Consider the following 23924-nt stretch of genomic DNA (forward strand, 5'->3'; position numbering starts at 1 on the left):
AACGGCTACATGTAATTATTGTAAAGTCAGCGTCCGAGGGGTGAACAGATTAACACCAGCAGTCAGTTAGCCTGTTAGTCTGTTAGCACTGAACCGACAGCTGCATTCTGGTGTTGTAAAGGTATTAACTACAGACTGGAGTAAACTATAGTCATTATCTACATATCATATGAATCCACAAGATCTACAAACACTAACCAGCACAAACACACCCATCTGTTATTAAAAACGATTACAAAATGTGATTAATTTAGTTCAGAAATACAGTTGGCATCACCAGTTAACCTTTAACCATCTCCATTAATATCTGCAATCTGTTAGCCTAGCTAGCATCGGGCGACAGCTGCATTCCGGCATTGTGAATGTAATAATGTAATAAGTAAAACCTCAAGTGAACTACAGCCGTAATCCACATCGAGTATCAAACCACAGATCCTCCTCTCTCTAACCAGCTCGTAAATACAGTTAGCGTCACCGGTTAGCCGTTAGCCATTAAAGTTAATTCACTGCACTATGTGTCAAAATAAAACTCTCCTGCAAAACCAGTGCAAAAAGATTAGAGTAGAGCCCTGTCTTTAATATGTATCATATTTAATATTTAACTTTTTTTATATTTAATTAAAAAAAAATATATATATATATATATATATTTAATTCAAATGTATTGTGTGTTTGTATATAAAGTGTGTCAAATAAATGACTTTGGAATGCATTTACATTAAATTGCATTTACACTTGTGTATACTCTTCAAAGGGCTGTGTGGTCTGTTTCAGCCTCATTATGTAACCTTAATCATAGTACTATTAATAAACTAAAAGAGCCCTTTTATTTGTATTTGTATCGGTATCGGCAGTTTTATATCTGTTTTATATAAGTTCTTAATGAAAAAGTAAGGATAAAACACAAATTTGTGGATTGGGGATATGTGACAGACATTTAACTTATATTCATATAAATATATATTAAAATCACTTGGAAATATCCCACCCCTAATTTTGATCCTAAGCCTAACCAATTTTTTATTTCTACCCACAACCTAAAAACATAACACTAATTCTGGTCCAAAATCTAACAATATATTTAATATTAACACAAATTCTAACCTTAATCATAAACCTAAGTCTACCACTAATCTTGTTGCTAAATGCAACCTTAATTTAACTATAACAAAAACTGAACTTTGCCCTAATCTTGGTTGAAACCATATTTTTAACTTTGACCAAAAACCTGAAACTAATCCTAAACCTGGTCATTAGGCATTAGCTTCAACCCAAACCCCAAATCAGTCTTCATCCTGATCATATCATCCTAAAGCCTAGCCTTATCTTAACGTTCAATCCAAAATGTAAACCTAACTCTCACAACCATGTATTCAAACCAAAACCTAAAGCTAGCCCTCAACCTGGTCCTAAACCTAACCCAATTTTTAACCTTAAAACTAGTCCTTAGTCCTTAGCCTAGCACTATATTTAATATTCACATACAATCTAACTCTAATCCTATACCTAAGCCTAAATGTAGGCCTTAACATAAGCATGGTCCTAAACTCAGGCCAAATGTAAAATTCAAGACAAAACACTACACAAAAAGACTACACCCAAACCTGTCCCTATCCTAACACCTAACCACAAACCCTGGTCCTAAATTAAACGCAATCTTTAAATACAGCTCAAAACTTAATCCTAAGCCAAACTCTAAATGTTGTTGAGTGTCACCTGCTAATGGTGTGAAGATCTGTAAATGATCTACAGGGGATATTTGTGTGCTGTATAAGCAAAGTGAGATAATGCTGGCTTGTGATTGGGTAACTGAAACATTGCCACGTTTACTGGTTTTAGGTCTGTAGGTGTGGCAACTATAAAACACTCATTTTCAACAAGCTCCAGCTAAAAGAATTACTGTATTTATAAATGTAAAAGCTGAATTTAACTAAATGCAAAAATACACACTACATACACTTACACATACTCTAAATAATAATGTTACCCTGTTCCTCTCCTTTCAGGGAAGTTTGTAAATCCAAACCCAATTGAAAGTCCATCTCTCAGCTCAGTACATCACTCAGAATATAATGCAGAACAGAAGCCCTAAACAATAATGTATTACCAAGTTTGCCAGTAAGGATTAATGTGGGATTCAGCCTAGCCCTCAATCAGCATCAGTAATCAGCCCATTTCTAGTACAATCTAAAATCAGAACATGTTGGGACAGAATAGAACATTTAGATTAGTTATTAGATTGAACAAAGCATGAACCTAAGATACTTTATGTACCAGTCCAGGCTAGTACAGTACCTCTACCCCCGTCGTCCGCAGCCATGACTTTGTAATGTGCAGTGTATAAAGTCAATCTGAGTAGCAGTTGAAGTAATGTAAAATTTTAAATGAGAACAATCTAAAATCTAACTGCTCTACTACTTGAATCAAAAAAGTTGTCCTAATTTAAATGCTACTGAAATCTGGGGTCACATAACCTGATAAGATCAAACTAACTCGAAAGTTAATTTGAGAGTTGAAAGATGCACACTTGAGATATACAAAAGGTGGACTGATTTGTAGGGCTGCAACGATTAGTCGATATAATCGACAATGTCAATTATAAAAAATTGTCGACTTTAAATGTTTGTTGTCGACTAAACGTCAATTAGTAGCACTACACAAGTTACTGGGGACAAAAACACAGCCTGCGTCTCCAAAAGTGCCCAATCACATCAGATTTCACATTTCCTCGCAAAATATTAAAAAGGACAATGTTCTGGATATTGACATTTAAATCCCAGTTTAATGTGTTATTTAAGCTCAAATCATTAAAGTTATTAACACCCAAATTGTTTCGGTTGACTTGTTTAATGTTTGGGATCATTAATGCAACTTTTTATTTAGAACATAAAACAGTTATGTGTAACCAACTGTCAAACAATTCTCTTCGTCAGTGTGTGCAGCATGTGGTTTTGCATTGTCTTTTTAAAATAAAAAGCTTGCACATGCCTGGAAAACTGGGTTGCATCATAACTGAAACTTAATTGTAGTTTTAGGTCTAGACTAGCAAGAAAAAGAGAGAAAGTGCCCTCACACTGGGATAAATTACATTTGATGATACAAAGTTTGAAAAACTCATTCCCATGTTTCCCACACCCCTCTAGGATGTACAGGTTCCATGTTGTCTGCCAATGTACAGGTATGCCAACAACTCAAAATTCTTCAGACACCTACACTGTAAAAAAAAAAATCCTATTTTTACAGAAAATAACTCTAAATGTTTACACTATTTATCCCTTTTCTTTTACTACAGTCTAATTCTGTCAAATTACAGACATTTTCTGTTAATTACAAGCCCCTGTTCTAATTTTACATATTATGACATTAATGAGAGATTACAGTTAAAACTCTTATTTTTAGGGCTATATTGCTATATTATTTTTATGGTATTTTTCCATGTTCTTAAGTTATATAGATATGTATGTAAAATTACTTATTATTATATGTAATTATATGTGTGTGTTATTATTTAAATGTTTATTTCTTTCCCAACAACTCAGTGGTTTTCTTCATAATTGTAAGGTTTATTTATTTATTCATTTTTTATTCATTGTTAAAAAAAAAATACAGAAAATAACCATAGAAATAAAACGTTTTTTTCTTTCTTTTATGTAAAAGAAAATATACCTAAAAAAAACAACTGTCTGTGGGGCGTGGCTATGTTAATTAGATGTTCAGTTTAGAGGGCTCACCATGATGTAGTTTCATAGCAGTTTTATCCACCTGGCTGGGTTTCAGACTGTGCTAATATAAGTGGTTTCACTCTCTGAGCACTTTTTATTGCTTTAAATGAGCAGAGAGCCTGTTAATAGAGAAATTCTGAAAAGATCATACAGTTTGTCACTGAATGAGTCAAATACAAATTAATTTGAGAATCATAAAGCTCACAACTTGAAAGACAATAAACTTAGTTAAAAAAAGGTAAAATAACAGATTTTCCCTGCAGAACATTGAATGAAATCACTTTATTGAAGAAAATTAATTGTAAATATGCTCTGAAAAACTGTAAAATAACAGTTTTTTCCCTGCAGAACGTTGATCAAAATCACTTTATTGAAGAAATTTAATCTGATTTATCTGATTCACCTTATCTCTGAGCGCCAGTTTGTCTCACTGTGAACACCAGCACTAATCAAACTTAATTCAACTCTAAACAAACACACTCACACACACACTCAAAAGTATAAAACAGAGGTCACTAATAGGCGGACTGCGGTCCGGATCTGGACCCAGACCGATAAACTAATTCTGACAGAGTTTATTTAAAGCGGCAGCTGCGGGTGTGAGGAGCACACACAGACGAAGTACGTAGTGAGAATAAAGTCGGAGAATAAAGTGAAAAAAGGCTAATTCAGATGGTGCGCAGATTTTTTTTTTTAAATACAGTAATAATATTAAATAAAATAAAACTGATGTTTTTAAACAAAGCTATTATTCTGACTAAGTTCAGCAAACATTTCCTTATATATTGTATGATTTGTCATTTATGTAATTATTATGGCAGGCAAGCCTAAATCTAATATAAAGTAAAAAAAAAAAATGGAATAGAAAATAGAATAAATAAAGCATTTTAAAACAAAGTTGACATACCGATTCACAATAATAGACTCGATAAGTTAAATGATTGAGGGTGTTTCCATATATTGTATGATTAGTCGATAATGTAATTATTGTGACAGGCCTATTTCAAAAAATATATATGTTGAAATATACTGAATAGTATTTGTAATTTGTTTTGTCTTTCAGTTGTTGATGACATAAAACACTGGCAGAACTATTAGGCTTCTTCAGTATACAGGATGTAGCACTGAATCATAACACAAGTTAAAAATGGCGACAGTCCGGACCTTGGTCTGATGAAATTTTTTCTAACTGGACCGTACTGAATTCTAATTAAATACCCCTGGTCTTAAATATCAAATGGTCCAGTCCCTTTCCTTTCAGGGATGTTTGTGGCGCTAAATATTGCTAAATATTTCAAAATACTAAAAAGTTCTTACCTTTTAAATAATGAATAAAACGTTAGTCAGTAGTTTATTATGTCATGTTTCGGATTCAGCTCTGTTTAATAAGTGGAGAAATTGTTATATTTATTTATATATTATATTTAGATCTGAGTTTTGGTTAGTTAGCATTTGTAATCCATTTGTCATTTCTGTTACACTTAATATCTCTAGTTTAAACACAAAAACATCGAAACATCTCTGGAGTGGTTAACCCTCTGTACTGACGGGTCCTGTGGTCAGTGGCTGGGTCAGTGTTATTTCGGGCTGCTGTAGGAATTCAGCTCCTGGCTGGGCTGTGGAGACATGCTTCTCTTTGTTTATTGTTTCCAGTGAAGACGCAGATTGTGTAAATGTGCCAGAAACAGTCCTGCGTGAGCTGCTGCTCAGATCCTGCTCGGGTTTCTGATCTGCCCGGGCAAGACTTGGCCTGCATGACCAGAGCTCTCCAGTATACAAATAGAAAGTGCCAGAAGTAAAATAAAAAAATAAGTTATAAATGGCAACAGACTAACTTAAAGCCAAAGGTATGTGGCTACAAATGTTGAGTAATGTTTGGAAAAATGCAGTTGTCTGTAAAACATAAATCAAACTCAAACTTAGTTGAGTTCAAACAAGCTGTGGGTTTACAGTGTACCAGGACTTTCTACCATTGGTTGTATTCTCGCTGGACCTATTCCTATTGTTGTACATGTCCCTGCAGAGGCAGTGTGAACAGAACCGGGCCGGCTGTAGTGTTAATGTACACCGCTAGCATTTCAGCCTTAATTCAAGGTTGAATCAGTGTTGAATTGATAAATGTTTTGATTTTAAAATATGAATCTGCATTAACATTGCAATTTCGTACTTTTCAACATTTAATAAACAATACATTATGTCCCCTTTTCAGTTTTATTTTGTTTAACTCTTGCACATATTTAACACTTTATTGTTTATTTATTTTATATTATTTCAACCCTTATTTTTATTTTGATTCGTTTTTCATGTTTATTTTTTTATTAATCTAATTATATTCCTTTTGCTCTTAGTTTTCATTATTGTTATTAATTGAATCATAATTTCTTGTAACGTTCTTTTAAAATTTTCTGCATTATGTCTTCAACCTTCCTGTAAAGCACTTTAATTTGCCCCTGTGTGTGAAAGATGCTATATACATGCTAAATGTGCCTTGCTTTATATTGCTCAGTGATCAATTCAATTCTTCCAGGGTTTTGTAAAGATAATGGTTCTATACAGAACTATCTACACCATCCATCTGCAGCTGAAATAAAGCTTCTTCAGATTGAAGCAGAAATAACACACAGTCTGTTCACTTTACTTTATAACTTTACTTTATAACTTGTTGTTTCCTATTTTGAGCACATACATTTAGATTGAAATATACAAAAATGGTATTAAACTCATAATAAGGATCATATCCTTAATACAAAGACTTGATGTTGATATCAAGTTAAAAGTGTAATGTTTATTTGCATTTTGATAAGTTTTTGACAACCATTTAATATTAAACATTGTGTGCAATGTTTTTCAAAGTTGAAACAACAGCCGTTAGTAAAACCACATTTCAGCATTTCAGAGTGCAGATGTTGTCGCACCCAGGAAGTGTGAAACACCACTTCCCTCTCTCACAATCACACACTTATTTTTACACCCACTCTACCAACTTACAGAGAGAGAGAGAGAGAGAGAGAGAGAGAGAGAGAAAGAGAGAGATTAATTATACTATAATATCTTTCTAATGTGTTTGTTTTGATGTGTGATGTAATCATGTGTTGTACAATGTAGATATGTAGATATCTTTACATACAAACAACTGTGTGTTAAACTAAAACTTAAAATAAAGTCTGCTAAACATAAAAAAACATATATTCTTGTCCATCTTCTTGTTTCTACAAACATTATTCATGTTTTTCACCTCATTTATCATATCGGAGCACTTTGTAGTTCTATAATTACATAATTACAGACTGTAGTCCTGTATCTGTTTCTCTGCATACTTTATTATTATCCGCCCTTTACCCTGTTCTTCAACAGTCAGGAACCCACAGGATAGACCACCACAGAGCAGCTATTATTGTATGGGTGGATCATTATTGTCAGCACTGCAGTGACACTGATCAGCATGCTGGTGGTGTGTATAAGGTGTTAGTGTGTGTTGTTCTGGTACAAGTGGATCAGACACAGCAGTGCTGCTGGAGTTTTTAAACACCTCAGTGTCCCTGCTGGACTTGGAATAATCCACCAACAGCGTCCTGGGGACACTGATGAAGGACTAGAGACTGACCAACGCAAACTGTGCAGCAACATATTCAGAGCTTTTGTCTCTGACTTTACTTTATCTACAAGATGGATCAACTACAGGTAGAAGACTGTAAAAGAATGAACAGTGAGACACAGTGTTTAAAAACTCCAGCAGCACTGCTGTGTCTGATCTGCTCGTACCAGAGCAACACACACTAACAACTTATACACACCACCACCATGCTGATCAGTGTCACTGCAGTGCCAAGAATGACCACCACCAGGGGCGTTGCCTGGCCTGGGCTTTGGATGCTGTAGCCCCACACTTTTTTAACGAGCTCTGAAAACATAGGCAACGTTGGTGGAAAGTAAGGGGTCTGTTACATAATCTTCTGTTACATTACATTCATCCCCTTGTTACAACAACCCATGCACTTCCTTTAGTGCTGCTTCTCATTCAGTGCACTTCACACACTAGTCCATTTCCTACATAGTGCTTAACATACAAAATAAAACATCAGTAGAAGACTTTAATCATTTTTTTAACCATTAATTCTGAAATTTGTGACATTAAAGGTTCTCTTTCAACATTCGCTCGGTATCTCACTATGGGAAACGCCCTCTGGCGTGACGGACCACGGAAGAACCAATGACACCACGTCTGTTGGCAGACAGACCAATCACAATTGTGATAGGGGAGCGCCACCTCTTACAATACCCATCCCCTCGCTCCCCGGCCTCATTCTCGCTTTCTTCCCCGTGAAGACCACATACCTCCCTCAGCGCGGCTGGATAGCTGTTTTCTACTAACAGTTCGCAGACGAACCGTCAAGGATTCGTCGTTGAACGTGGGATACGGTTATCAGTCTTCTAACGCTGAGTGTAAAATCACACAGCAGAGTCACTCCTGCTGCCTTCTGCTTACTAGCTAGCTCACGCAAACTAGTCCAAGCACACAAGCTAACGCGTAACGGCGAGCTAACTCAAGCTAACGCGTAACGGCGAGCTAACTCAAGCTAACGCGTAACGGCGAGCTAACTCAAGCTAACGCGTCACGGCGAGCTAAAGCTGACGGATAAACCCTCGCGGGTCGATCCGAAGTTCACGATAACGGACAACCTACCGCGTTAAGGCGAGTTAGTCCGAGCCCAATATGACCTCTCCAGCCAAGAGAGGCGACTCTAGCCGAGAGGGTCTCTCTTCCCGTCCTTGCCCGGCCGCTTGTGGGTCTAGCATCGCTGCTAAGGACCCCCACCCCATGTGCATCGCGTGCATGGGCGTGAAGCATGCTCAAGCTGCACTGGCAGATCCTGATAGCTGCGCTCACTGCATGGCTATGCCGGCTAAAAATTTAGAGAGACGGCTTCGCGTTGCGGCTGCGTCGAAAGACGACCCGAGCCTCGCTGACCCGAATCCCGCTAGCGCGAAGAAGACCTACGCTAGCGAGGCGCTAGCCTCACCCAGCTGGGCTGAAATTATGGAGGAGGAATCCCCCCTACCTCCACTTTTTGACACTAACTTCACAGAGGGGTTGGAGGAGGAAGAGGAGGATGAAGAGACGCTCACGCGCCTTCTTCAGGATGACCCGGAGGATGAGGAGGAGGACGCCATCCTCCCCTCCGCCAAATCATCCAGACCAGCTAGCTCTCAGGGCGGCGAGCCAACCCCCCTTCCCGACTGGGACTTGCTGGAAGTCTGTAAAAGGGCAGCTGCTAAACTTAATATTGAATGGCCAGCATCCCAGGGCAACCTGGGCTCTGAGCGGGACCTTTACGACGGAAAGAGACTGCCTCCTCGCTCACCACCGAGTAAGCAACTTCTCCCGTCTGTACCAGCTTGCGTGGCGGAGATGAAACGCTTTTGGGATAAACCCTTCTCACACCGCGCACCTGTCAAGGGCTTTTCTCAGCTGGATATTAAGGATATGGAAGAGCTCGGGCTCTCCAATCCTCCTGTGGTGGAGCAGTCAGTGGCTCACCACCTATACCCGAGCAGGAAAACTTCCCTGTCCCCTAACATCTCTCTCCCTGGGAAATTGGAACGCTTCACAGCCTCCATGTACCAGAAAATTTACAAGTCCTCCGCACTGGCAGTTAGGGCGCTCAACACGACCTCGCTCTTAACAGCTTATCAGGCGGAACTATTAGAGGAGATGGGGAAACAACTGGACGCGGGCAGCCCGAACCCAGCGTTATGGGAAGAGATCTGTGTCATTACAGACCTTAACCTGCGCATGTCACGTGGTGCCGTCCAGAGCAGTGGCCGGACCATGGGCTTGGCAGTAGCGGGAGAGAGATCTCTCTGGCTGAACTTATCCAGTCTCAGTGACAGAGAGAAAGCGGACCTCCTCGACGCTCCAGTGGACCCTAAAGAACTTTTCGGTCCAGCCATAGCGGCTATGCGTCAGAAATGCGATCTCCACAAGAAAGAAGGAGAAGCATTTGATGTCTGTCTTCCCCGCAAACCCGCCCCCCGACCGACCACCGCTATGCGCCCCCCCCCCCCCCACCGCCGCCCGCGAGGGGTTTTCGGCAGGGATATAGAATGGCACCGAGCCGTGGTCCTGAGCATGTGACCAACCCTCAGATCAAGCCGGCCGGTGGCAGACCACGTGGGAAAATGTCATTCGCCGCAGCGGCCGCTAAACACCGGCCGACCGAGCCCCACGGTGGCAAGAAGTCACGCAACTCCTAGGGGACACCCCCGCCAGAAAAACGGAGCAGCCAGCACTTAGAGTTCTCTGGCATGCTCCTCAGCGAGTCCAGCGCACCCCCTCCGTTAAAGAGGAGGAAGTTATGTGCGCCAGTTTACCCCGAGTGTGCTTTGGCCCGTTCAGTTCTCCAGACACACCAAAATGTTCAAATGTTTTTTCATGCAAGCGAAATAAAAACACATCTGTCGCATCCAGGCTGTTTGCCAAGGGCGCAGATTCTTTTCTCCACAAAAATCATACATCGTTCTCCGCGCAACCCACAGGGGGGCGCCAGAGGCCCACAAATGAGCAAGTGCTGCCAGTCAACCTCTCGCTGTTTGCGCAGAGGCCTGGCGCGCATGCGCAGTACACCCATGGGTGTTTACAACCGTCACCAAGGGTTACAGACTCCAATTCGCGGTGAAACCCCCGCCCTTCAGAGGAATCGAATCTTCTCAAGCGTTCGGAGAGTCGGCTCACGCCCTGGAGACGGAAATCTCCGCTCTTCTGACAAAAAGAGCGATTCGGAAAGTCCCGGAGGGAGAGAAAGAAACGGGGTTCTATTCCCGGTATTTTGTAATACACAAAAAAGGGGGTGGACTTCGTCCTATTCTGGACCTAAGGGGACTCAACAAACACTTGAGAAAGTATTCATTCAAAATGTTGACTCCCAAAACTTTGTGCCGATCGCTTCGTCCTGGAGACTGGTTCACCACAGTCGATTTACAGGACGCGTATTTTCACATAGCCATATACCCTGCTCACAGGAAATATCTGAGATTCGCATTTCGAGGCATAGCATACGAATTCCTCACGGTTCCTTTCGGGCTCAGCCTCGCTCCGCGGGTCTTCAGCAGGTGCATGGAAGCGGCTCTCGCCCCATTAAGACATTTGGGTCTCAGAGTCTATGCTTACCTAGACGATTACCTTCTTTGCTCTTCTTCAAAGGAGCAGGCAGAGAGGGAAACACGGATTTTGATTTTACACCTCACACGGTTGGGGTTCAAAATCAACGAGTCCAAAAGTTGTGTGATTCCCAGTCAAAGTATAAATTATCTGGGACTGCGAATCGACTCCCTCTCATTTCGCGTCACTCTCGCAGAGGACCGAATTCAGTCTTTTCGGCAATGCCTGAGGCTGTTTCACAGAGGCAGAACGGTGTCATTCAGAACTTGTTTGCGTCTGCTGGGACTAATGGCATCAACTTTAACAGTCGTGCCCCTAGGACTGCTGAAAATGAGAGATTTTCAGCGCTGGGTGGCCAATCTAAACCTGAGTGCGCAGCGCCATCTCCACCGTACTGTGAGGGTAACAGCGGAATGCATGAAGACTCTCCACAGCTGGAGAGATCCAGATGTGTTTCGAACAGGGGCTCCTTTGGGGGTGGTGTCGGCCAGAAAAGTAGTAACTACGGACGCGTCCCTCACAGGATGGGGGGCAGTGCTGGAGGGCAGGATAGCCAGCGGCTCCTGGCCACAGCACATGCGCGGCTTGCACATAAACGTTCTGGAGCTCATGGCGGTGTTTCTCGCTCTGAAACATTTTCTCCCTTTGCTACACGGTCAGCATGTCCTGATCAGGTCGGACAATACCACTGTGGTAGCTTATATAAACCGTCAGGGCGGGACGCGCTCCTTTCGCCTGCTCAAATTAGCTCGCGAGCTAATATTATGGAGCAGCGAGCATCTGGGATCAGTGCGCGCGACACACGTGCCGGGCCATATGAATGTGGGGGCGGATCTCCTCTCCAGGGGGAATCCCCTATACGGGGAGTGGAGGCTCCACCCCCAGGTGGTCCATCAAATTTGGGAGAGACACGGCAAAGCTACCGTAGATCTCTTCGCCTCGCGCTCAAACGCGCAGTGCCCACTGTTCTTCTCCCTAACGGACGAAGATGCACCGCTGGGTGTGGATGCACTAGCCCACGAGTGGCCAAACGTGCTTCTGTATGCGTTTCCACCTCTAAGCCTAATACTTCCCACTCTCGCCAGAGTGCGAGAAAAAGGATTATCTTTACTGATGATAGCACCACACTGGCCAGGGAAGCTGTGGGTAGCGGAACTGATTCAGCTCCTGTCAGGGGAACCGTGGCCACTCCCCCCGCGCAGGGATTTGCTGTCTCAGGCTCAGGGTCAGATTTTTCACCCCAACCCAGGTCGGCTAGCTCTCTGGGTCTGGCCCGTGAAAGGATGAACCTGAGCGCTATGAATCTCCCCTCTAGCGTCATTGCTACAATCCAAAACGCCAGAGCCCCATCCACACGTTCACTGTATGACAGGAAATGGCGTGTGTTTGAGAGCTGGTGCGAAAGGAGGGGGGTTATTTCTTTTCAGTGCTCTGTCCCTGATATACTGTGTTTTTTACAGTACATGTTGGATAAGGGCAAGGCCTTTTCTACTATGAAAGTTTATTTGGCCGCTATTTCAGCTTGTCATATGGGAATTGATAAATTATCTGTTGGTCGTCACCCTTTAATAAGCCGTTTTATGAAGGGTGCACGTCGCTTGCGTCCAACCTCTAAACCCTTGGTTCCACCTTGGGATCTGTCCTTGGTTCTAGAGGCTCTGTCACTTTCACCCTTTGAACCTCTAGAGAGGATAGATATGAAACTCCTCTCATTTAAGACTATTTTATTACTCGCTTTAGTTTCAGCTAAACGAGTAAGTGAGCTCCAGGCTCTGTCAATCCATCCGGCCTGCATACATTTCAGCGCGGATGGCTCTAAGGTGGTGTTGCGACCCAACCCAGCCTTTGTACCGAAGGTATGGGATGCTGCTTATACATGTACCACTCTGGAGCTTAAAGCCTTCCATCCTCCGCCCTTCTCATCTGAGGAGGAGCGGCGGCTTCATTGTCTGTGTCCTGTCAGGGCTTTACGTACATATATAGACAGGTCTAAAGGGTTCAGGGACTCTGACCAATTATTTGTCTCATGGACCGTCCCCCGCCAGGGTAAGCCTGTTTCTTCTCAGCGCTTGTCCCATTGGATGGTGCAAGCCATCAGCTTAGCGTATGAAGCCAGAGGCCAACAGGCCCCATCAGGCCTAAGGGCCCACTCCACCAGGGGCATGGCTGCTTCTTGGGCCCTTTTTAAGGGTGTTTTAATACAGGACATTTGTGCAGCTGCCAGCTGGGCTTCGCCGCACACCTTTGCCAGATTCTATCGGCTTGACGTCACTGCAGCACCAGTGGCACACTCTGTGCTCAGTGTAACAAGATAGTTACAGGATTGGCGGAGCTGGTCATGCATTCTGTATAGGTCAGAACGTCATTATTTAACCATTTCTAGGCAGGCAGCACGGCTTCGGGAGGCATGCAATACGGGAGTTGTCTATATCACTCCCATAGTGAGATACCGAGCGAATGTTGAAAGAGAACGTCCGGTTACTTGCGTAACCTCGGTTCTCTGATAACATGAGTGAGGTATCTCACCATTAATCCCTTCTTGCACGGCACGGGGGAAAGCATGCCGAGAATGAGGCCGGGGAGCGAGGGGATGGGTATTGTAAGAGGTGGCGCTCCCCTATCACAATTGTGATTGGTCTGTCTGCCAACAGACGTGGTGTCATTGGTTCTTCCGTGGTCCGTCACGCCAGAGGGCATTTCCCATAGTGAGATACCTCACTCATGTTATCAGAGAACCGAGGTTACGCAAGTAACCGGACGTTTTTATGTGAGCCCGAATAATGCATCTCATTACAGCATTACAAAACAATGCATTTTCAGGAAATGTGCAGAAGGATATGATGCAGTTTAAGCAAACATGCATGAATTCATCAGCCATTGCTATAGTAACCTAGAGGCTGGATGGGTTTGCAAACAATAAGTTATCTGATTTGTTAAACCTGTTCTAACCAGAGAGGAAAGAGGTTAAGAGTAACTGTGCACTATGGCCTGCAAATGTTTGAACTCCTGAGCAAATGATATGTTCTGTTGACATTCTAAATGTAAAAAAATCACACTCTCTTGTTCTGAACATTTTACCACACGATTACTGTTTATTTACTGAATTTAACAGACTGGAATTAAAATTAAGCACATACAATGTGCCATTTACCAAAATTTTTATACCAAAATGTTGTCTGCTATTTTCTCTTTATATTGTATTTTTTACCTGAGGAAAAGTTTAAGCTGTGCAGCGTGCTGTGATAAAATATTATGGTAATTCATTTCTTTTAAAAAACTCTAAGCTCAACCAGGTTTGCATCAAATGCCAATTTTCACTAAAAACTGTCCACTCAGCTTGCTATAACAGGGTGGACATGTGCATGCAAATTAAAAAAGTGATTAAGTTACTAAAAATATAATAAACATTTAATATATTTAATATATATAAAAATATAATAAACAATGAAAATAAATAAAAATACTGTACACAGAACTGACCATTGGGATAATAGGACAAGATTGAACCAGATGTTTCATCCTATTTGTTAATAAAAAAGCTTCACTGCCTAACCCAGCTGGCCACCAATGTTAATAGACTTTAATATTTTTAGTAATTTCAGGGCAAAGGAAGCTACTTTTGCATGTAGGCATTTTACATACAATGACTCTAATGCCTATAATCATAGACCGCTGTTACAACAACCTGCTGGTGAGTACTCTATAATTAGATTTTATTTAAATAATATAGTTTAGTTTAATACAATTATTATTACACATTTAGATGAATTTTAAGCTTCACTTTAAAAATGAGACTGCAGGATTTCTACGGGAATCTTTAAATATCTTGTTGGAGAATTGTGAAGAAAATAAATGAAGATTTTGGAAATGTTTACAGAGAGACTGGTGACCATGTAAGTCCGGTGGTTGTTAGGGACATTAGCTTCTTATCACATGTAGTGAACTGAAGAAGCACTCCAAATGTGTGTGTGTGTGTGTGTTATAGTTAGGAAACAGGTGTGTGGTGACCCTGGCGGCTGAAACTGTCCCAGCAGATGCAAGAGAGCATCGTCTGTTTTGAAATCGCTGTTGTTTTAGGATGATCATCAGTAACAGTAGTCCTGCAGTTACTCAGAACAGTGTAGAATTCTAATACACGAACTCTTCATTACAGTGCAGTCTTCATTACAGTACACTAACTCTTCACTACAGTACACAAACTCTTCATTACAGTACACTAACTCTTCATTACAGTGCAGTCTTCATTACAGTACACTAACTCTTCACTACAGTACACTAACTCTTCATTACAGTGCACAAACTCTTCATTACAGTACACTAACTCTTCATTACAGTACACTAACTCTTCATTACAGTACACTACTGTCTTCATTACAGTACAATAACTCTTCATTACAGTGCAGACTTAATTACAGTACACTAAATCTTCATTACAGTACACTTACTCTTCACTACAGTACACTAACTCTTCATTACAGTACACTAAATCTTCATTACAGTGCACTAACTCTTCACTACAGTACACTAACTCTTCACTACAGTACACTAACTCTTCCTTACAGTACACTACAGTCTTCATTACAGTACACTAACTCTTCATTACAGTACACTACAGTCTTCATTACAGTACACTAAATCTTCATTACAGTACACTAACTCTTCATTACAGTACACTACAGTCTTCATTACAGTACACTAACTCTTCATTACAGTACACTAACTCTTCATTACAGTACACTAAATCTTCATTACAGTGCACTAACTCTTCACTACAGTACACTAACTCTTCACTACAGTACACTAACTCTTCATTACAGTACACTACAGTCTTCATTACAGTACACTAACTCTTCATTACAGTACACTAACTCTTCATTACAGTACACTACAGTCTTCATTACAGTACACTAACTCTTCACTACAGTACACTAACTCTTCATTACAGTACACTAAATCTTCATTACAGTACACTAACTCTTCACTACAGTACACTAACTCTTCATTACAGTGCACTAACTCTTCACTACAGTACACTAACTCTTCATTACAGTACACTAACTCTTCATTACAGTACACTAACTCTTCACTACAGTACACGAACTCTTCATTACAGTACACTAACTCTTCATTACAGTGCAGTCTTCATTACAGTACACTAACTCTTCATTACAGTACACTAACTCTTCATTACAGTGCAGTCTTCATTACAGTACACTAACTCTTCATTACAGTACACTAAATCTTCATTACAGTACACTAACTCTTCACTACAGTACACTAACTCTTCATTACAGTACACTAACTCTTCATTACAGTGCACAAACTCTTCATTACAGTACACTAACTCTTCATTACAGTACACTAACTCTTCATTACAGTACACTACGGTCTTCATTACAGTACACTAACTCTTCACTACAGTGCACTAACTCTTCATTACAGTACACTACAGTCTTCATTACAGTACACTAACTCTTCATTACAGTACACTACTGTCTTCATTACAGTACACTACTGTCTTCATTACAGTACAATAACTCTTCATTACAGTGCAGACTTAATTACAGTACACTAAATCTTCATTACAGTACACTTACTCTTCACTACAGTACACTAACTCTTCATTACAGTACACTAAATCTTCATTACAGTGCACTAACTCTTCACTACAGTACACTAACTCTTCACTACAGTACACTAACTCTTCATTACAGTACACTACAGTCTTCATTACAGTACACTAACTCTTCATTACAGTACACTAACTCTTCATTACAGTACACTACAGTCTTCATTACAGTACACTAACTCTTCACTACAGTACACTAACTCTTCATTACAGTACACTAACTCTTCATTACAGTACACTAACTCTTCACTTTAAAAATGAGACTGCAGGATTTCTACGGGAATCTTTAAATATCTTGTTGGAGAATTGTGAAGAAAATAAATGAAGATTTTGGAAATGTTTACAGAGAGACTGGTGACCATGTAAGTCCGGTGGTTGTTAGGGACATTAGCTTCTTATCACATGTAGTGAACTGAAGAAGCACTCCAAATGTGTGTGTGTGTGTGTGTGTTATAGTTAGGAAACAGGTGTGTGGTGACCCTGGCGGCTGAAACTGTCCCAGCAGATGCAAGAGAGCATCGTCTGTTTTGAAATCGCTGTTGTTTTAGGATGATCATCAGTAACAGTAGTCCTGCAGTTACTCAGAACAGTGTAGAATTCTAATACACGAACTCTTCATTACAGTGCAGTCTTCATTACAGTACACTAACTCTTCACTACAGTACACAAACTCTTCATTACAGTACACTAACTCTTCATTACAGTGCAGTCTTCATTACAGTACACTAACTCTTCACTACAGTACACTAACTCTTCATTACAGTGCACAAACTCTTCATTACAGTACACTAACTCTTCATTACAGTACACTAACTCTTCATTACAGTACACTAACTCTTCATTACAGTACACTACTGTCTTCATTACAGTACAATAACTCTTCATTACAGTGCAGACTTAATTACAGTACACTAAATCTTCATTACAGTACACTTACTCTTCACTACAGTACACTAACTCTTCATTACAGTACACTAAATCTTCATTACAGTGCACTAACTCTTCACTACAGTACACTAACTCTTCACTACAGTACACTAACTCTTCATTACAGTACACTACAGTCTTCATTACAGTACACTAACTCTTCATTACAGTACACTAACTCTTCATTACAGTACACTACAGTCTTCATTACAGTACACTAACTCTTCACTACAGTACACTAACTCTTCATTACAGTACACTAAATCTTCATTACAGTACACTAACTCTTCACTACAGTACACTAACTCTTCATTACAGTGCACTAACTCTTCACTACAGTACACTAACTCTTCATTACAGTACACTAACTCTTCATTACAGTACACTAACTCTTCACTACAGTACACGAACTCTTCATTACAGTACACTAACTCTTCATTACAGTGCAGTCTTCATTACAGTACACTAACTCTTCATTACAGTACACTAACTCTTCATTACAGTGCAGTCTTCATTACAGTACACTAACTCTTCATTACAGTACACTAAATCTTCATTACAGTACACTAACTCTTCACTACAGTACACTAACTCTTCATTACAGTACACTAACTCTTCATTACAGTGCACAAACTCTTCATTACAGTACACTAACTCTTCATTACAGTACACTAACTCTTCATTACAGTACACTACGGTCTTCATTACAGTACACTAACTCTTCACTACAGTGCACTAACTCTTCATTACAGTACACTACAGTCTTCATTACAGTACACTAACTCTTCATTACAGTACACTACTGTCTTCATTACAGTACACTACTGTCTTCATTACAGTACAATAACTCTTCATTACAGTGCAGACTTAATTACAGTACACTAAATCTTCATTACAGTACACTTACTCTTCACTACAGTACACTAACTCTTCATTACAGTACACTAAATCTTCATTACAGTGCACTAACTCTTCACTACAGTACACTAACTCTTCACTACAGTACACTAACTCTTCATTACAGTACACTACAGTCTTCATTACAGTACACTAACTCTTCATTACAGTACACTAACTCTTCATTACAGTACACTACAGTCTTCATTACAGTACACTAACGCTTCACTACAGTACACTAACTCTTCATTACAGTACACTAACTCTTCATTACAGTACACTAACTCTTCACTACAGTACACTAACTCTTCATTACAGTACACTACAGTCTTCATTACAGTACACTAACTCTTCATTACAGTACACTAAATCTTCATTACAGTACACTACAGTCTTCATTACAGTACACTAACTCTTCATTACAGTACACTAAATCTTCATTACAGTGCACTAACTCTTCACTACAGTACACTAACTCTTCATTACAGTACACTAACTCTTCATTACAGTACACTAACTCTTCACTACAGTACACTAACTCTTCATTACAGTACACTAACTCTTCATTACAGTACACTAAATCTTCATTACAGTGCACTAACTCTTCACTACAGTACACTAACTCTTCATTACAGTACACTAACTCTTCACTACAGTACACTAACTCTTCATTACAGTACACTAAATCTTCATTACAGTACACTAACTCTTCACTACAGTACACTAACTCTTCATTACAGTACACTAACTCTTCATTACAGTACACTAACTCTTCACTACAGTACACTAACTCTTCATTACAGTACACTAACTCTTCACTACAGTACACTAACTCCTCATTACAGTACACTAAATCTTCATTACAGTACACTAAATCTTCATTACAGTACACTAACTCTTCACTACAGTACACTAACTCTTTATTACAGTACACTAACTCTTCATTACAGTACACTAACTCTTTATTACAGTACACTAACTCTTCACTACAGTACACTAACTCTTCATTACAGTACACTAACTCTTCATTACAGTACACTAACTCTTCATTACAGTACACTACAGTCTTCATTACAGTACACTAACTCTTCATTACAGTGCACTAAATCTTTATTACAGTACACTAACTCTTCATTACAGTACACTAACTCTTTATTACAGTACACTAACTCTTCATTACAGTACACTACAGTCTTCATTACAGTACACTAACTCTTCATTACAGTGCACTAAATCTTCATTACAGTACACTAAATCTTCATTACAGTACACTAACTCTTCACTACAGTACACTAACTCTTCATTACAGTACACTAAATCTTCATTACAGTACACTAAATCTTCATTACAGTACACTAACTCTTCACTACAGTACACTAACTCTTCATTACAGTACACTAACTCTTCACTACAGTACACTAACTCCTCATTACAGTACACTAAATCTTCATTACAGTACACTAACTCTTCATTACAGTACACTAACTCTTTATTACAGTACACTAACTCTTCATTACAGTGCAGACTTCATTACAGTACACTAACTCTTCATTACAGTACACTAACTCTTCATTACAGTGCAGTCTTCATTACAGTACACTAACTCTTCATTACAGTACACTAAATCTTCATTACAGTACACTAACTCTTCATTACAGTACACTAACTCTTCATTACAGTACACTAACTCTTCATTACAGTGCAGTCTTCATTACAGTGCACTAAATCTTCATTACAGTACACTTACTCTTCATTATAGGACACTACTATCTTTATTACAGTAGACTAACTCTTTATAACAGTACACTAAATCTTCATTACAGTACACCAACTCTTCATTACATTACGCCAACTCTTCATTACATTACACTAACTGTTCATTACATTGTATTAACTCTTCATTACAATACACTAACTCTTCATTATAGTCCGCTTACGCTGTCAGGCAGGAGCATGATTGTGTGAAGCATGTCAGAGAGAGAGAAAGACAGCTATAGAAAGATGTAAAGAGAGAAAGAGAGCAAAAAGTCGTAGAAAAAACAAGTAAGTTTAAGAAACTGAGAGAGGGAGTTAGCGCATGACAGTGAGAGAGCTATAGAAAGAGTACATTACAGTACACTCTTCATTACAGTGCACTAATACTTCATTACAGTGCACTAATTCTTCCTTACAGTACAGTAACTCTTCATTACAGTGCACTAACTGTTCATTACATTGTATTAAATCTTTATTACAATAAACTAACTCTTCATTATAGTCCGCTTACATTGTCAGGCAGGAGCATGATTGTGTGAAGCATGTCAGACAGAGAGAAAGACAGCTATAGAAAGAGAAAGAGAGCAAAAAGTCATAGAAAAAACAAGTAAGCTAAAGAAACTGAAAGAGAGAGGGAGTAGCTATAGAAAGAGAAAGATAGTGAAGAAGTGTTTTATATAGAGAGAGCTAGATAGAGAGAACAAAAGAGGGACAGAGAGAAAAAGAGAGAGTGAAAAAGAGAGAGAGAAAGAGAAAGATTCCTACCTGAATACACGTGTAGTCCCTATAATCTCTCTCTCAGCTTCCCTGGACAGGAAACACTTGCTGCTCGGCAGACACTCTGCATAGCCACCAGAAACACATAAACACTCTCTCCCACACACTCTCGCTTATTCACACACACAGACCCATCAAAACAGGCAGATTGAGTGAGCCTCACACACACACACGCACAAACATTCTGGGAGGGGCAGAGCAGTGGACACACCTGTGACTTACCCCTCTTATCACACACACACACACACTCCTCACATCCTTCTCTCTTACTTTCATTTCGTCTGCATCTCTGTAACTGTCTCTGAGACCAGAAATAGTAGACACTGTGCAGGTCCAGATTGCAGAAGTCAGTGGTCTGCCTCAAAGTTGGATGACATGAGGGGTACGGGGTGGCAGTTTTTTTTTTATATAATTTTATTTAAAATTTTTCCCATTTTGTCCCCAATTTTCCACAGCCAATTACCCAACCCAGTCATTAGGACTCACCCTATTACTAGTAATGCCCCAACACACTAACACATGCCCCCTTTTATACATGTGAAGTCAGCCACAAACTGCTGCTGATGCAGCATTGCAGAGTAGCCAGCGCACTTGGAGGAAAGTGCAGCGACTCCGGCACATTAGCTAACAGACGCCCTGTGCTGTGGACATCACCCCTGATTGATTTGGGGAGAGAGCGCCATCTACCCACCGGGAGAGCACAGGGACGATTTTGCTCCCTCTGAGTGCCGGCAGCTTGATGGCAAAGCTGCATGAGCAGGGGTTCGAACCACTCTGCGCCCAGGGGTAGCAGTTTTTAAAGGTGATCTTATAGAGGCATCTGTTCGCCTTTCGGAGGTCCTGGTAATCTTTGGGTATCCGAGAGAGGTCAGAACCTCTGGAATCGGGGTTCTTGCCTTTAGCAGCTCTGGGGGGCTGAAGGCATTAGGATTAACAAGCGATTGAGAGGGTCGACATGAGGGTTGTGCAAAATCAGTTGCATGTCTGGAGTGCTTATGATATATAATGTTATCTGGTCTGAATGGGAACAAACAGCATGAGAGGGGATGCTTGGTGCGATACCACCTCTGGCTACGGTTGATCGCTGGTATAGGCAGGGGCTCTCTTAGGAGAACCAGCAGCAACCCAAGCCTCCTTGCCATGGCAGTGTCCAGGATGTTCTTCAGTAGCCCCCCACGCAAATGTGGCACTGAAAAACACCCCCTGGGTTTGAGGGTCCCTCTTCTTTGCTAATCTTTGAGCTTCTCACTGAGACCATGGAGGAACGTGCTGACCAGAGCACTGGGGTTCCACCTGCTTTCAGCTGAGAGCATGCAGACTTCTATGGCACACTCAGACCCTGACACAGGTTTAGGAGTCGAGTCCCCACTTCCTCTCCGCAGGCTGGAAGGTCAAACGAGGGTATATGCGAGGGGGTGGCTGCAAACAGTGCAGCAGTGCCGCAAACAGCAGTTTGGTGTTCCCATACGGGAAAGCCCATGCTTTCAGAGAGGAGGGGGACGATGTATGCCACTTTGGCACACTCTGACTGAAAGTGGGATGCCTGCAGCTCGAAAGTGAGTGAGCACTGTAGGAGGAAGCCCCTTCAGCCTCCTGTCTCACCATAATAGCGCATAGGTGCCAGTAGTGGGGGTACAGCTCGAAACAGCACCCGCCAGTTTCCTCTAGCAGGGGAGGTTTGTGAATGTGGGGAGCTGGCTGCATAGGCAGAACTTGTGTCAGGATAGAGATAGAATCGGCTGCAGGGTCTGCTCATGCCTCTCTATAGCTGCACCCTGGTTTCCCAGGGCAACTTTTACCTGCTCGAGACCCAAATGTTCTGCTGAATCCATGTCTAGGCTGGATCTTTCTGTAATGAGCTCTTTGTCTGTAGCACTTCAGCTTAGAGTGTTGTTGAATCCAGTTGTGAACAGAAGATCTCAAAGCAAGTTGATCCCAAAAGAAAAAGGAAAAACAATAAACAAAACAACCCCAAGCGGGATATAACCCAGGCCGTAAAGACCGCAGCCTAATACACTACCGCTTCCCCTGCTAATTACCACATAAAGAGGCGCTGAGAATGGGCTAAAAAATCCTAAAGCAGAAGAAAAAGAAAGTTGCGTGAGTGAGAGAAAGAGGAGAAGGTAAACAAAAGCTAGAGTAAAGATGGCTGCCCCTTATATTATGAGGAGATAAAAGACTTCAACAAAAAGACTTCCCAAAACTAAACATGGGATCACCTTCAGCAAAGAAGGAAACTGGACTTCCTGTGGAGAGAGCAGTTGTTTTATGGTCCTTCTTCTGGCACAATCTTTGTGTCATAAACTACTGTTGTTTTCCTTGGTCTACCTGTTCGAAATCAAGTTATGACTTTCTTTATCAAGACATTCCAAACTGTAGTATTGGCTACAGCCAATATTTGTGCAATGTTTTAATAAATTTTCCATCTTCTCTCAGCTTCACAATTGCTTGTTTTTAACATATAGACAGCTCTCTGGTTTTTATGTCGGCTACTCCTTTAATTGTAAAGGCACAATCTTACAGCTTCCTCTTGCATCCACAGTTAATCCTGTTGAATGTGGTTCATCCTTCTTGGTGGTATGCTGACATTATCCTGGATACCGTGGCTCTTGATACATCACAAAGACTTGCTGTCTTGAGCAAGATGTGCACCAACAACTTCCAGAGTCCTCTTTTGAACTCTGGTATGTCGCCCATAATGTTGTGTGCATTGCAATATTTTGAGTAAAACTGTGCTCTTACCCTGCTAATTGAACCTTCACACTCTGCTCTTACTGGTGCAATGTGCAATTAATGGGGTTTGGCCACCAGACTGGTCCAATTTAGCCATGAAACCTCACACACTAAAATGACAGGTGTTTTAGAGTCATTGTCCAACCCCGGTACATCAGATCCATATATAAATAGCTTTCCTTTATTCACCTTTTAATGTCAAACCCAAATGTTTTCAGACTACAGCAGAAACAAAGGGATTGGCCTCGCTGATACAATATTTTTGGAGAAGAATGCAGGCAACTGAACAGTACATATTACAGGCATACAGGCATTACATATTATA

General features: G+C 40.7%; 1 protein-coding gene across 2 annotated transcripts in view; it reads right to left on the reverse strand.

The window, feature by feature from the left end:
• Positions 1-21093, reverse strand: part of LOC125797534 (beta-1,4-mannosyl-glycoprotein 4-beta-N-acetylglucosaminyltransferase-like) — a 36412-nt gene extending 15319 nt beyond the window's left edge. Inside the window, exon 1 of one of the 2 annotated variants that reach the window (XM_049473967.1) lies at positions 20855-21093. The gene's annotated coding sequence lies outside the window, so the exon portion shown is untranslated. The remainder of the gene's footprint in view (positions 1-20854) is intronic. The other variant, XM_049473966.1, reaches the window with a different exon arrangement.
• Between the last annotated feature and the right edge of the window lie 2831 nt (positions 21094-23924).

This window comes from Astyanax mexicanus, unplaced genomic scaffold, assembly GCF_023375975.1.
Source record: "Astyanax mexicanus isolate ESR-SI-001 unplaced genomic scaffold, AstMex3_surface scaffold_48, whole genome shotgun sequence".
In the NCBI taxonomy this organism is placed as follows: Eukaryota; Metazoa; Chordata; class Actinopteri; order Characiformes; family Acestrorhamphidae; genus Astyanax; species Astyanax mexicanus.